Genomic DNA, 15,092 nt, shown 5'->3' with positions numbered 1-15,092 from the left:
CTTGCTCTGCACTGAGGTGGGGACCACGCCGCTGAAGCGTGGGGGTCTTCGATCGAATTGGAGTGAATATTCGCTTTATTATCCCCATAACCCAAATCGACACTCTGAGGATGGCCTGCCAGGCCTCGGCCCACGTGGCGAGGGGTTGAATTAACTCGGGTGACTGGCCGCACGGGGGCAGAACACTCACGAGTGATGGAAGAGGAAGTTTGCTCTCTTTTTGAAAATGTTTGTGTTTTATTATTTTTTCCGCTATCACAGCGGTTGAGTGCTTGGGTGCATGAACGGACCCGTTGTTTGCACAAAACACATTTCCCTCTGTACCCGGAGCTGAACGGGGTATCAAGAGGTGTAAGAGAGGCTGTTTGAGGGACTGTCCGGCCGTGGCGAGATCTGACCCCATCCTCTTCCTGTCTCGTAGATCACTGAGGGGTCCCTGGTGCTTAGGAAGAGGGTAGCGTCTGGCCGAGCGAGAGTGTCCCCGCGTCTGCTGCGCTTTAGCGGGCTGAACAGCGGGGGCGGCAGGTGCTGGCTTCGCAGGCTGCTGAGTCGGTGCAGACTTAGGGCGAGCTGAGGCAGCAGCGGAGCTGGAGCGCTTAGGCAGGAAATGTCGCATAGCCTGGGACGATTTCTGTGCCTCCGTGAAGCGTTCAGCGAATCCTTTGACTGCCGGGCCGAAAAGACCTTTGGGGGAGACAGGAGCGTCGAGGAAGGGGATTTTATCCGCGCCCTTTATCTCCGTCAGCATCAACAATAAATGGCGCTCGAGCACCACAAGGCTGGCCATCGATCTCCCAATCACCTGGGCGGTGGTCTTGGTGGAGCGTAGAGCCAGGTCAGTCACGCTCCTCAGATCCCTGAGGGTAGCGGGGTCCAGGCCAGACTCGGAGGATGTGAGGATTTTGGCGCGTGGGATTTCCCCAAGCAGGAAACGCACTCCGTGTGGCCGTCATCGGCGTGCAGGAGAGACCCGCATGAACCGCAGTAATGGCGCGACATTTGCAACAACACCGATGCTCTTTTAGAAGCTCTTTTGTGAGTCGCCGGATGGCAGCAGGGGAACCGGACCGGAACTGCTGCGTCGCTGGAGCGGCGGAGATGCAGGTCAGCCGTGCTGAGAGGTCTTTCACTGCGTGAATGAAAAAAGGCTTCAGTTCAGGAGAAAAAAGGCTTTTTCCCATATTAAGCAGACGCAGTACGAGTGAAGTATCGAAAGGGAACACCTTTTTTACCCTGTCAAAAACAGCTCTTTTTTAGAGCACGAAGCTGGATCACGAATGATTCGTGCGAACATAGACGCATTTATGTGGATCGGGGGTGCATTCCCTTCAGAAACAAACATAATCCACCGCGTCTTCAGCGGCTCAGATGTCGGGAGTAAATGACGACTGCTATGTTCATTATTACATCCAACAACAGAACACCTCAATCGCTTAGGAGTCATTCTTGTCTACATGTGCTCCGACGGTGAAACAATGGCGGACTGATGACAGCTCACTCAGGCAATAGTATATATCTCCACTCAGGCCGGGTCTAAGGTAAGACACCAGTCCAGTCTGTGCTGAAACGCTACTGTCAATCAAACTATCGTGGGAGGGGCCTGTTTTTGTGACGCCACACAGACAGGCATCTGAGTTCGGCTCGATTTGAGAAAGGGGTAAACATTTGAGCAGATAAAAAAAAAACACTGGGTGGATTTTTATCATTTTAGGGTGGTTGTGTACACACACTGCCAACACACATTTCAGTTCAAACAACTTGCAAAAGTGCATGTAGCATCATAAGACCCCTTTATGTAATTCTCGTAATTTATTAGCAATGACATACACCATTTCAAAGAGAAAGACAAGGAGAGAGAAAATATTTGAGGGTTTGGGGGGGTTAATTCAAACAGAGAAAGATTGTGTTTCTTGGCACAACCAGAACAGTAATTACAGAAAGCCTGCTTTGGCAGTCTGCTGAAAAGTACGTGCTTTAACTGAGAGTCAGGGTATTGATACTCTTTGTATAACTCGCTCACATTTCAATGTGATATTTGGTTGGCACTGTAGGATAGCATGAATAATTCAATGCAAAGATCTCCAACAGGGTCTTGTCACCTGCCTGACCATGACCGACAGGTGAAGGTGGGGATTTTTTTACCCAGGTAAAACTGAAAGGAGGTTTTAGGTCAGACTTTTAGTTAAGACTTTTAACAAACACCTTCTGTATCCAAACAAAAATCATAATATATTTGTCCTCCATAATAACAAACATATACTGTGCATTAATCTGTATTAGCAGCTATAATACATTACAATATTATGTTAATAGACATGAGTACAAGAGAAGTGAACAGTAAGATAAAGCCTCTTTAACTAGTTGCTTTAAATGGATGGCTTCTGTTATACAGATGAATACTCTATTTTAAAAAGAGTCAGTATTTGATTATTAATATTTTGTGTGTACTATTGTGCTTGAGAAACTCACATGCACACTGGTCCGTTTTCCTTTACTGCACACCTCCCTCCATTGAGACAGTACCCAATGGGACACTCTGAAAAATAAAGCACATCCACATATAATAATGACTTATGGTAACATCATCATAATAACTGAATGATAAAATGCGATAAGGACCTCATTTCACACCATTAATTAACATAGATTAAGCGCTACTTTCGTAGTGGTTAAAGTTATGGGCTTGCAGCTAAAGGGTGCAGGTTCCAACTCAGTCAGGGGCAACCCTTAACAAGAGAGTCTCCATTAATGATGTGTCCTTGACCGAGGCACTTCACCCCTAAAGTACTCCTGGGCCACAGCTCCTTTAATCTGAAGATTGCAGGGATTGTTCCCTGAAGAAAGCACCCACGTAATGTTAAGTAATATATTATGTAACTCCAAAAAAGTCACTTTAATTTGACGTGCTTTATGTTGTTCATCAATTTTTAAGCTATAAATTTAAACTTTAATTTAGGGAATTAAGTCAGAGAAGTACAAACTGATCTTGTCTTTGTCTATTCCTTTCTTCTCATCCTCTCTCACATTGTCTGATGAACAGTCATTATGATTTTTGTCCTTTATTTTTTCCAACAATTGACACATTAAATTGATCAAAAGTGACAGTAAAGCACAACTGTTTTTTTTAACATTGATAATAAGAAATCTTGAGCACAAGATCAGCATATTACAGAAATAAATTATTATTTAAAATAAATTACAATTTATTTAGTTGTATTTTAAGTTGTAATATTTCATGACATTACCGTTTTTACTGTAATGTTCACCCCATACATTTGAATGGTAGTGTATACTTACCACGATTGGTTGTTTGTATTTGTTGCCAAGCATTAAATTGTTAATACAAATTATTAATTTCACTTGCAGGTCAAATTATCAGCTGTTAAAAAAACTATTAAGTTATATAAGAAAGGGAGATACAAGTTAAAAGGTGTCTGTCACGAGAGAGTGGCATTCCAGAAGAAACTCATATATACCTTGGATGGCTTGAGGGTGAGTAAATCATGGGGTAATTTTCATTTTTGGGCAAACTATCCCTTTAAACTTGTCCTTGATCTTTAAATTTTCCACAACTTTCTGATACAGCCAGATTAATACATTTAAACACTTGCAAACACACAATCACCAACATTTTTAGGGGAGAGAGTAACTGAGTACAGAAAATGAATATAATAAACAGTAATTAAATAATAAACAAAAAATACAAGAATGATATGACCCCTTTAAATAAGAAAGTGAGATGAATGAATGTGTTCATTTTACCATAGCAGCTGGACTCATCAGAGTCAAAAGGTGGGCAGTCAACAATATTGTCACATCGACTCTGATACACTACACAGTCTGCTGTCGCCTCACACACTAGTTCTCCATCATCACATATCTTAACAGCTGCAGAGACAGAGACAGAGAATTTCATCTGTTTGTTTTACAGCTATGATGTACTACAATGTATATTAAACAGATTTGTGCTTGGGTCTTACGGCATTCATATTCGTCTTCTCCATCTGGGCAGTCTAAAACTGTATCGCAGAGCAGCAGCGCTGGAATACAGCTGTTGTTCATGCAGCGGTATTCTCCCGTCTCACACCCTGTTTGAGGAGGCATAGTGCCAGGTACCACACTCGCACACATCTCCTCATCTGAGCTGTCCAGACAGTCCTCCTCACCATCACAGTGCCAACTCAGTGGCATACACTCAAACAGATACAAACACTGGAAGTGCTCCTTGTGGCATGTTTGTGGGATGGGTGTCACTGGACCTGCACATACACAGAAACAAAATGGTAAACCCAGTTTCAATTCAGGAAGAGAAATGAATCGGAAGCAATCAGTGATTCTGTACCTCCAACAAGACATTGTCTAGAGAAAGAGATGTCATCCACAGCAATGTCAGTCCACTGGTCTGCTCCCACTTCTGCCTGAACGATCACTCTGAAGGGTGATGCATTTGATAAGATCACATTAGCATAATGCCAGTTGTCTCCATGGTTTCCGCATGTTGCCCACATTAGCAGGGGTGTTCCACTGCGGCCCACGGTATACACCTGTAATATAGTACCCAGAATTCATTTTGCAGCTTTTTTAAAGAGGACATTGGATGCAAAATTCCCTTTTACATGGTGTTTGCATATAAATATGTCTTAGCAGTGTGTGGACACAACCACCCTATAATGATAAAAAATTATTTCACTACTTCTTTTTTTTAAAATCCCCATTTTCTCTGCGCTCATGCAGCTGTAGTGACAACAATGTCTAGTAAGCAATGCAGGTGTTTTGTAGCTGGATGTAAAAGTGAACATAAGAGTCTTCATTTTCTCCTGACATCAGAGCCACTGAGGACGAGTGGATTAGTTTTGTTTTTGATTGTAACGCATCACAGAATGCACAAAAAATGGAAGAGAGAGGTAGGGTGAGCAGTAGCTCATTATCATTTAACATAAAGAGACATGCACCGAAACGGGTCGCTGTGAACAGAGTTGTTTTTGACAAGGTAAAAAGGGTGTTGTTTTACGTGACCATTGAGGAGGCATAGTGCCAGGTACCACACTCGCACACATCTCCTCATCTGAGCTGTCCAGACAGTCCTCCTCACCATCACAGTGCCAACTCAGTGGCATACACTCAAACAGATACAAACACTGGAAGTGCTCCTTGTGGCATGTTTGTGGGATGGGTGTCACTGGACCTGCACATACACAGAAACAAAATGGTAAACCCAGTTTCAATTCAGGAAGAGAAATGAATCGGAAGCAATCAGTGATTCTGTACCTCCAACAAGACATTGTCTAGAGAAAGAGATGTCATCCACAGCAATGTCAGTCCACTGGTCTGCTCCCACTTCTGCCTGAACGATCACTCTGAAGGGTGATGCATTTGATAAGATCACATTAGCATAATGCCAGTTGTCTCCATGGTTTCCGCATGTTGCCCACATTAGCAGGGGTGTTCCACTGCGGCCCACGGTATACACCTGTAATATAGTACCCAGAATTCATTTTGCAGCTTTTTTAAAGAGGACATTGGATGCAAAATTCCCTTTTACATGGTGTTTGCATATAAATATGTCTTAGCAGTGTGTGGACACAACCACCCTATAATGATAAAAAATTATTTCACTACTTCTTTTTTTTTAAATCCCCATTTTCTCTGCGCTCATGCAGCTGTAGTGACAACAATGTCTAGTAAGCAATGCAGGTGTTTTGTAGCTGGATGTAAAAGTGAACATAAGAGTCTTCATTTTCTCCTGACATCAGAGCCACTGAGGACGAGTGGATTAGTTTTGTTTTTGATTGTAACGCATCACAGAATGCACAAAAAATGGAAGAGAGAGGTAGGGTGAGCAGTAGCTCATTATCATTTAACATAAAGAGACATGCACCGAAACGGGTCGCTGTGAACAGAGTTGTTTTTGACAAGGTAAAAAGGGTGTTGTTTTACGTGACCATTGAGGAATTTTAACCAAAGTATGTTACAGACATTTCATGAAGATTCTAAAGAATCATACAAGCTTGTGGAAAATGGGAATCCGATGTCCCCTTTAAAGCTCAGTGTTCTCAATATAAAATAAAGGCAGTGGAAGAAATTTCACTGAACTCTTGCACAGTTGGCTGCAAAACTTGAACACTTATTTTTTATTACTCATATTGCTCATATTATTACTCATATTTTCTTTATGACTGATATCTAGCAGACTGCAGTGCTCCAATATGCTCATTTTTGCGAGTAAAATACTGTCACATAATGCAAAGATAAGAAGTTAATATACACCGCAGTTAATTTTTTTTATAATGTTACAATAAATGTATATTTCCAAAAAATGCTGTTCTCTTGAACCACCTAGTTGTCTCGCTTTTCACACAAATTAAAATAAATGAATAAAGCTGCACAACTGTTTTTAACACTGATAATTATATTTTAAAAATGCTTCTTAAGCACCAAATATGCATATTAGAATGATTTCTGAAAGGTCGTGTGACGCTGAAGACTGGAAATTCAGCTTTTCCATCACAGGTGTGATGGAAATATACAGTATTAAAATAAAAAAACAGCTACTGTAAATTGAAATAATATTTCACAATATTACAGTTTTACTGTATTTTGATTAAATAAGTGTAGCCTTGGTAAGCATAAGAGACTTTCCAAAAACATGAAAAAAATACATACGCTAAACTTTTGAATGGTATGGTTAGAACTTATGTAATAGATGTTGTGTGTATTTCAAAATTGATTTGTATTAAAGTGCATTATTATCTCACATTCAGTGTACCCATGTGATGTGAGCCGTACATGTGGAACCAAAAGCGCAGATGACATATACCGACACTCGCAGGAAACTCCAGCTGGCTTATTAATCTGGCGATATCTCCTTCTGTCTGCGCACTGGAGTTCACATACAGGTAGCCCCCTCCTCCATCTGAAAGAGTAATCCAAATGTCATCTTCACTGCATAAAATATTGACTGCTAAATCAGTTATAATATGTAAATGAATTTGAGAAAAACACATTAGCATGTTGCGTTTTTACATAAAAAATTACCCAGGAGTTAAAAAAATTTAATCTTTCACAAGCATAAAAAAACTATAACATAAAATCTATGACATGCATTAACAAAACAGATTGGGTGAATTTTCATTTTGCATAGACTTCAATACTTTTACACCACTACACCCTACAAATATTAGAAACATGTCAAAAATGAGATTATATTATTATAGTATTATAGAGCTTGTAACAACAAACATTATTAGATTTCACTGCATGACTCCTCCACCACTTCACTCAAAAAGACACGTGCAGCAATTTCCTTGACTCTTTGTTTGGCTTGAAAAATCAATAGTAGGTTCAGTAAATCGATCACCTTTTAGAGGGCAGACTCATTTTCACAATTAAAATAATGTACACTTAACCATTTCACTGAGAGACACTGATCTTTCAGCAGAACGGGACATGAGTACATGAGGGGCAGAAATCCAGATCTTAATTAAACCCATTGATGAAGAAACTGGAAAATGGCTTTTGGTGATGGATTTTTCTGAGCTTCAACCTTCAAGCTTTCTGAGGTTTTTAAATCATGCAACAAATCATTAGATGATTCAGATGGCTGGCTTCAATTTTAGAGAAACTGCATCCCATATTCATGGGAAACTTGTACAAAATTGCTATTTTGTCCTCAGATATTTACATAAAGTAGAAGGGCTTGGACTTAGATTCATATGTGGTTGTCTGGATTCAGAATCTGGTATTATCAAGATATCTGTTTCACTGTTAAAGGGAGGTAAGAAGAGTCACTGTCCAGGCAATACAATCTGTGTGATCCAAAGGGACTCTCAAATCTCAGGCAGTCAGAAAGACACACTCATTATGACATGATAAACTTAATATTTAGCTTTTAGCACTTAGCAATGCACATTCTCTAATTACTTAAAGCAAACTAAAGATTTCATTATGTTACTTTTTAGTGATTATATGTGTGTGTTTAATATTCAAATTTGTATTACCCAGGTGATTCAAGGTCATTGTGAAGTTTAGGTTTTACTAACCGGGGCTGTGGTCAGCTGATGGTCCTGTCCCATTAAGCATTCTGCCATAGCCTATCTCCCAATCAAAGTCATCATGAGGATCCTGAGACAGCTGACAGGTCTCCTGCCAATGGTCGCTGGGCATATCAAAATTACAAGCTCCTGGAACATTCACTAAAAGACCACATGAACAGATGAGATATTAACTCCATAGATATTGTATTAATATCTATTTTGTATTTACATTGTATCTATATTGTATTAATAGTCAAGAATTTCATAGTCAAGTTTAGTGCAGATTTACTTACTGCAGTCCATCTCATCAGACTCATCAGAACAGTCAGCTTTACCATCACACTCCAAATGATACTCTATACAGTCTCCATTATTACACACAAAATCTGTAACAGCAGGGCAGGATCCAGGATGCACAGCTCCTGAAATACAAGGAAACTCTTTCAGTCTCACTGATCTGAAACAGAATAATAAAAAAAAATTAAAATAAAAGGTAACCTAATAACAAAAATGATCATCTAACAATGAAAAGATGTGAAATCCAAATGATGTGTGACGTATGATCATATTCAAAATCATTGCTCAAAATAGCAATAAAACCATCCATTCAGAGCTTTTTAGTATGAATAGCTTCAAATTCATTGAATGTAACATGACAGCAAATTAAGATCATTCAGGCTGAAATATGTCCTGTTTAATTCTCAGAAATTTCGAGTTATAATGCCATGGGGGTGAAAAGTCTAGGAATTTAGGAATAGAAATTCCTTCCAAAGCACATATTCCCTCAAAGAAATTGGTTGTAAAAAATGGATTTCATTGCTCTGCTTCTCTTCACGGTTTGATAGAGCTAATTTATTTACACTGTAGCACTGATCCAAGTTATACAGCCTATTATATTACAGACAGCTGTGAGTAACTGTAGTTTAGTTGAATTATTTATTGGGTGTGGTGAAACTTGCTGTACATTTCAAAACCAAAAAGGGTCATGTCCCTACACCTAAAATATATGTGTCATGTGACACGTCATGCTGTTGAGGAAGCACACAGGAGTACTCCAGGACCTGAAATGGGTGTCAGATAAGGGAGACATACAAAATGTGCAGTGTTGGGGGGGGGGCGCCCAGGACCAGGGTTGAGAAACACTGTGATAAAGTCACGAATGTTAATTTCTAATAAAAACCATTGCATTTACTTAAAAAAATCCAATGAATTAAGCTTTGATCACATATTGTTTCATATCTCTGCTTTACACACATAGTCTCACTGAATGATCCAAAAGCTTGTGTAATTACTGTGATTTAGAAGTGCCAGTATGCAATTACTATCTGTTTTAAATTAAATCTTTAAATCTGACATTTTCCATGTCAAGTCAGGGAACCAAAAGAGGAACTTATTCTGACTTTCATTTTGTTCCCCGATGGCTTTTCAAAATTAGCAAATCAATTCTCATCCAATTAGATGGTGGTACTGCTTTCCATCAGGCACTGCTGAGCACAACCCTCAGAGCCCTGAGCTGGTCAAGCTTATGCATGAACGTTAAGCAAAAGAGACTCATGGGAAATAAATGTGGAGATGAGAACTGGAGGCATTGTTGCTTCCCTCTGAGCATCACTGCTCTACTAGTCAAACTCTCCTGCAGCTTTCACTTGTTCGTAGAGCACGTCTCAATCTTACATTGACATTTATGCTAACATCAGTTTAGCTAGTCAGATATCAAATTTAAGCTTGTTTAAAGCTATATTAACAATAAGAATGGAAATCAATTGGCCTGAATGAAAAAAAAAGAAGACTTACGTGGAGCACAGTCAATGAACCACCACTCACGTCTTGTGTTCGAACGGCTTCAAATATGAGAATAAAGTTCCTCAGGCTCTTCAGAGATACCTCCGCTCTTCTCCATTCCCTTTGCATCTGCCGCTCTGTCCACACTTCCCTCAGCTCATTTTCTGTCTATCCATCACATATGCAGAAAAGGCAAAATACATATAGCTTTTGCTAATTCATTTATACATGTTTATTATACATATATTATATTTATATTTTTAAAAATGTATGAGCCCTAATAATCTTAAATCAAAAATCATTACAGCAAACAGAAAATGCCAACAATCCAATGATCCAATCAATTCCCACTGAATCGAGTACTTTTGTACTTTCACTCCAGTAAAATTGAAAAAGGAGTACTTTTACTTTTACTGGAGTAATATTTTATTATACGTATCTGTACTTTTACTCAAGTACTTGATTTGTGTACTTCGTCCACCACTGCCCACTGGACAAAATCAAGCCCCATCCTACATTTTGTCCCATTCAAGAAGCCGTTTCATTTGGGTATATGTCACAGTAGGCAAAAAAAAAACAATCACATTTCTGTTTCATACTAAGTCAAAACATGTTTTTTCCCCACTTTCTTTAACATTTTTCATAATTCTGTAGTTAGGCTACATTTATCACCTCCCAATGCTCCTCCCCCGTTCTCACAGGAAGACTTTATTGCACATAATCCCTCTTGAGGTATGTTTCATATCACAAACTTGAAGTGCTAAATGGTTTATCTCAGCTAAGAAACACGCATAACACAGCACTGAAAAGTCATGTAAGAACATGTTTCAGCAAGTAACACTAGTTTCAGCTTATTTCAACAGAGCTATAAAGACCTCCACACTTTCCCTGATTTAAGCAATATATTCCAGTGGCACTTTATGTTTGCTCCATTTAAGATATATAAGATCTAGTCATGTACCTTAACGAAGAGCTGGATGATTCCTGTGGCTTTCTCAGAAATATAGTACCAGAAGGTGAGTTTACATATGGCACTAGACTGCTTCCACACAGAACTTCTCATGTGAGCTTTATCACCCTTCAATCCCACAGGAGTGGCTGCCAGATATACAAAGTGGCCTGTGTAGGGAGAGACTGACATTAATAATACCCATGTAATACCTTTTATATCATCAACAAAATTTATCATGGAACATACTTCCTCAGTGGTAGAGGTGCTCAAACCTACATTCTGGCGGCATTAGTCAAGATTTAATGCCACAAACTTCACACACTTTTGTAACTTTGGCTGGGTCACTTTCAGAAGAACTGAAAAAAATCTGCATGCCCGCACTCCTGAAAGTTGTATAGTGCAAACTCCACCTCTTCCATTGATTAGGAAAATAAAGCAAGGATTTGTGGGCATTATCAGTCTAAAAGGCATGCATGCATGAGTATTTCAAATATTCACTGAAAACAGTACACTAAACAGACAAGTTTAGTAATGTAGTATTGTTTTATTTTTTTTTATTTTTTTTATGTAACATATATAATTTTGGATGCACTAATCCTATTCTGGCATACAACCAAATTAAAGTCTAGTTATTCTGAAAATTTCAAACAGGGATGAAGCTAAACTGAAATCATGCATGCTATTTGAGTCAGAAATAATAGAAATATAGGACTGCCAATTGGTGATAGGTCTCTGCTAAAACTTCTGACTGTCATCAAGCATGGCTTTCCCACTTACTGTATCTTTCACAGGATTTTGGGACTCATACAGTTCTGTTGATGCTAGAAAACCTTGCTTATGAAAGGAAATACACAGAAACTCAAGCTCACAACTACTTTATTAATAACAAATATCTTGCTGAGATAAAGTGAAGCAGAGCACCAAATCAATAAAGGAGGCTGAAGAGACGGGCCTTGAAATCATAAAACCATGTCTAAGACTGGCAAGACTTCATAGCTTGCATGATAAATTTTCATTTTTATTCCACCAGACTGGGTGTATTGTATTATATACAGTGGGTACGGAAAGTATTCAGACCCCCTTAAATTTTTCACTCTTTGTTATATTGCAGCCATTTGCTAAAATCATTTAAGTTAATTTTTTTTCCTCATTAATGTACAATTCTGTGTTTTTCTGTCAATATGGGGTGCTGTGTGTACATTAATGAGGAAAAAAAATTAACTTAAATGATTTTAGCAAATGGCTGCAATATAACAAAGAGTGAAAAATTTAAGGGGGTCTGAATACTTTCCGTACCCACTGTATATATAAAAAAAGGGTATTTCTAAAAGCAAGTCTGGGAGGAGTCTGATCAGTCCTGTCAAATATTATCATATATAGCAGTCACTGAGCCACCTCAGTGACTATTCTTCTGGCATCTCTCCTCCTTTTTCTATTCTTCCTCATTTTATCCAATAACCTACAATTATCAGGGGTTTTAGCAGAGGTCGGCAAACCATGTTCATTTATCATTATTCATTATGACTGGATAGGCAGGCAAACTTGTGAAATTTATAAATTAAAGGGCCATATGTTAAACAACAAAAATTCACTTGCTGAATTACTGATACAGTAGTTAGTTCAAGTATCATCCCATTCCCACAACCTCAGATGATGAGCAAACATCTCCACATAAATAAATTATCTTATTTCAAACATCTAAGTAGCAGGTGCAGGATGTACTGCAATTACCATTATGAATGCTCTGTTATTTATGAAGTTGTTTAGTTGTTATGATGTTTGAGTGAATATACTTACACTAGTTTAAAAGGGTATCAGATCAGGAGTGTTTGCTTTCAATCGGTCATGTCATGTCATGTCAATGTGCAGACACGTTATTTACAATATGCTTCTTATGTGGGTGTGAAGGTTAGGCCTCCACGTGAGATCCATGCATTTTTGTTGTACATATGCAGTTGCATATAGTCTTACCGCTTTCATTTTTAAGTGTGTGATCATGAGGAGGTCTGATCATATGAATGGAGCCGACACCATGAGCCCAACTAAAGGTGTCTGCCAGGCTGCTTTTCCAACCACAGTGGCCATGTTCAAATGAGCAGGATGTCCCACAATCCAATTCATCAGTTCCATCTCCACAGTCATCAGTGAAGTCACATTTCTGCTCTCGTTTGTAGCAATTGCCATTGCTACACTGTAGAGAACCTTGTGGACAGGATCCTGCGAAAACACACGCATAGATAAATATTTTAATGCATAAAAACAGATGATGTTTTCAAATGTAATTTATTCCTGTGATGCAAATCTGACTTTTCAGCATGCAGCCATTACTCCATTCTTCAGTGTCAAGTGATCCTTCAGAAATCATTCCAATATGCTGATTTGATTTCTTATTATTATCAATGTTAAAAAATAGTTCTGCTGCATTATATTTTTGTGGAAACAGTGTGATGTGTTCTTTCAGGATTCTTAAATAAAAACTTTAAATGAACAGCATTTAATTGAAACAGAAAAAAATATAAAATTATAAATGTTTGCTATCAATTTTGATTAATTTAATGCATCTTTGCTGACTGAAATTATTAATTTCTTAAATAAATCTTACTAACCAAGTTTTTGAACAGATATTTTATATTTTACTTTATTCTTTATTATAATAACATTTGATTATGTACTTAAAAGTCATAATTAGCATTATAGCATTATAAATCTATGAACTCTAATGCATAGCAATTAATTCTGCCTGCAAGATATAATGTATACTCATGTCTTGTTTCGAGGAATAGATAATTTTCTACAGTTTCCCTACAAATCTTTTTTCTATCCTTATTATCCTGAACATGCTATTGGAAAACAATTATGCTGGGGAAAAAAAGGTTGTTCATTGTCAATAGTGAAGCTCATAGATTGATTATGCATTTGTGAAGCATTGTTACATAGTTACCTTTACACTGATAGCACTGCATGCATTTATGGCACCATTAGTACAACTGTACCTGGAAGTAACCGGGTAGTGGAGTCTGTCTCAAATCTGCTGCTAAGAATACAGCCTGATGAGAATGTGACGTCATCCAGGCAGATGTGGACTCTGGTATTATGGCCCACCTTGCCTTCAAACATAATGCGGAAGTTGTCAGTAGATGAGACAGGCAGTTCCTGTCTTCTCCAGTAGTTGCCTTGATTACCAGTAAGGCTGAGTAAGAGTGAGTGGTTGGAGTTTGTAGACATGTACACTTTCAGAGTGCCAATGCCGCCACCAGACATGTGGACATAAAAGTCCATCTTGGAAATCAGACAAAAAGAAAGAATACTTCATCAATAATATCACAGGAGCAAGAGTGCCATTATACGCAAATATACCACAATCACAGCAGTGCTGATGTTTAGACCAACAGTACGATTACTAGTTTAATATTATTTATTCAACAGTTAATACTGATTAAGTTACATTTTAGATACAATATTCCCAAATAGTTAGTCTATTTCTGCACAGCCAACATAGATGGCTTCAAGTCAGAACCAAACTTTGAACACATCCATGCCTTCAATTAATCAATTAAACTTTCTCAGTAAGACATTTATGCATTTCTGCTGGTTTCAATCATTTAGATCATCTGTCAATGTAATACTATATTCCAATCCAAAAAATATTTAGACTAATTCCAGCTAAATTCCAGACTCTGTCTACAGCTGTACCAATAATACACTTCAGCTAAACTAGCGAATCTGCTAAGATAGTTTGCCATGACAGTGTCTCTTTGGAAGAGAGTCTTGAAAGGTTTCTCTTTTATTGATTGATTTTGCTTGTCTTGGTGGCTGATATTCTTCTTTCGTTTCTGTATGTATGTGTAAATGACTCCTGTCAGTGTTTGACTGACTGGTGAATTAGTGGAAGAGTCTGACCTTTTAGGATCAGACAATTGATTCTGTCACACACAAATTAGCTATAATTTCACTAAGCATATGACACAAAGTATAAAAACAACAACAAAAAACGCGTATGTTCCTAATTGTAATTTACAATTTTAAAAACATCTAACCAAGGCTGACAAGTACACACAAAAACTCCTCCTCTTCAACTGCTTCTTGTGATTGATTGATGCAAGCTGAATGGGAGGACAATGGGAAAATGAGTCTCCACGGGCTAATTATCTCACACACACATAGACACCTCTAAAAAGGATGAACACAGTCTGTCAAGTTAGAGGAGATCCAGAAACATGATTGCCTTCACACACAAACTGATGAGAGCTTTGAAAGGTGCTCCTCTTTCTCACAGACATTTTGTGTATGTATGTGTGTGTGTGTGTGTGTGTGTGTGTGTGTGT

General features: G+C 38.4%; 1 pseudogene; it reads right to left on the bottom strand.

The window, feature by feature from the left end:
- The window catches only part of LOC107742138 (MAM and LDL-receptor class A domain-containing protein 1-like), a 37,962-nt pseudogene that overhangs the window by 5,964 nt on the left and 16,906 nt on the right, over window positions 1–15,092 (bottom strand).

Source organism: Sinocyclocheilus rhinocerous, unplaced genomic scaffold, assembly GCF_001515625.1.
Source record: "Sinocyclocheilus rhinocerous isolate Xijiao unplaced genomic scaffold, SAMN03320098_v1.1 scaffold256, whole genome shotgun sequence".
In the NCBI taxonomy this organism is placed as follows: domain Eukaryota; kingdom Metazoa; phylum Chordata; class Actinopteri; order Cypriniformes; family Cyprinidae; genus Sinocyclocheilus; species Sinocyclocheilus rhinocerous.
The sequence above is the reverse complement of the archived record's forward strand: the minus strand, read 5'-3'. Positions and strand labels throughout refer to the sequence as shown.